The following is a 1439-nucleotide window of genomic DNA, read 5'->3' as shown; positions in this document are numbered from 1 at the left end:
CTTCTTTGTTGAACAAGGCACTTACTAGTCATGTCCTCCCAGTGTGTTTCTTTGGTACTGCGTACTTTAAAAGGTGTTAATAAGTCTGTAACTTTCACTTGCAAGGCATTGTGATGGATCCTGCATTATCTCGTAACTGGTTAAGACAAAAGGTAAAAAGTCTAGTTGCAAAAAACCCAGTTTATTCCATATTATTAAAAATGATGCTAGACTTTGGTTTTATATTTCCGGGGTAATTGGTTTATAGAAAATACCTTTATTTCATGCCCCAGTGACCTTTGAACTTTCAGTTGTAAAGTATAAATGCTTTAAGAAGTAATCCCTGTTGATAAATGACTCAAGTTCTAAGGTTAAGAGAAAAGAAATCAAGGAGAGTAGTTTTAGATCTCTTACTGGAGTTAGACGTTGATGTGGTTTGAAAACAAGACTGAGAGTTCACTTGTAGTTTTGAAATGCAGTAAACAGTAAATTCTTGCAAGACAAAAATTTATCAATAAAGAATTTGTCTATAAAATATTCTAAGTATTCTAAATCTGTAATTATTCAGGAGTGAATGCCCTTGTTTGGTAAGCCATTGCCCAGAATAATAAACCTAGCTGTCTTTTGGAAGAGGTAGGAGGAATAGCCTTAGCTTCTCAAAATAATATGGGTATGGCAGTTGGTTTTGATAGATGTACTATACTGTAAAATTTCCTAGCTCTTTATTACATATCTTCCCAGGTGCTTGTTTGAATTAGGTTGTGGTTTTTAAGAACACAGGACTGTGAACTCCATTTTTGAGTTGTTTTAGTATTTATTTGAAATGTAGCTTGAGTAACGTTACACATTTCCTTACTAAATCCTGGATAATCTCTTTATTTTATTTATTTATTTATTTTTGGTTTTTTGACAGGGTCTCACTATGTAGTTGAGACTGACCTGGAACTCACTATGTTGCCCAGGCTGGTCCTTAACTCACAGTGATCCTCCTGCCTCAGCCTCCTGGGTGCTGGGATTATAGGCATGTACCACCACGCCTGGCTCTAATCTTTTTATTTAGTACAGAGAAAATGTTGACATTTTTCACACTAGATTATGAATTTGTAACTTTTATCACTGCTCTAAGAACAACCTGTCTCATTTTCAGTTAAAAATACGTAATTTTGAAGAACATAAATAAAGATGAATGTCTAAAGGAGAGTCATCAAACCATAAAGACAAAAACTTTTCAAGTACTTATGTCACTTTTAGTGTGTTCCACTGACTTTTACTATAAATCTGCCTTTTTGTTTTCTTTTTAAAAAAAAATTTTTTTTTGTTTGTTACTGGGGATCGAACTCGGGTCCTAGTGCTTGTGAGGCAGGTGGTGGAACCACTAAGCTAAATCCCCAGCTCTTTATTTTATTATTATTATTATTATTATTATTATTATTATTATTATTATTATTATTATTATTTTT

This window comes from Fukomys damarensis, unplaced genomic scaffold (assembly GCF_012274545.1).
Source record: "Fukomys damarensis isolate Sample0158 unplaced genomic scaffold, DMR_v1.0_HiC HiC_scaffold_32, whole genome shotgun sequence".
Taxonomy (NCBI): Eukaryota; Metazoa; Chordata; class Mammalia; order Rodentia; family Bathyergidae; genus Fukomys; species Fukomys damarensis.
The sequence above is the reverse complement of the archived record's forward strand: the minus strand, read 5'-3'. Positions refer to the sequence as shown.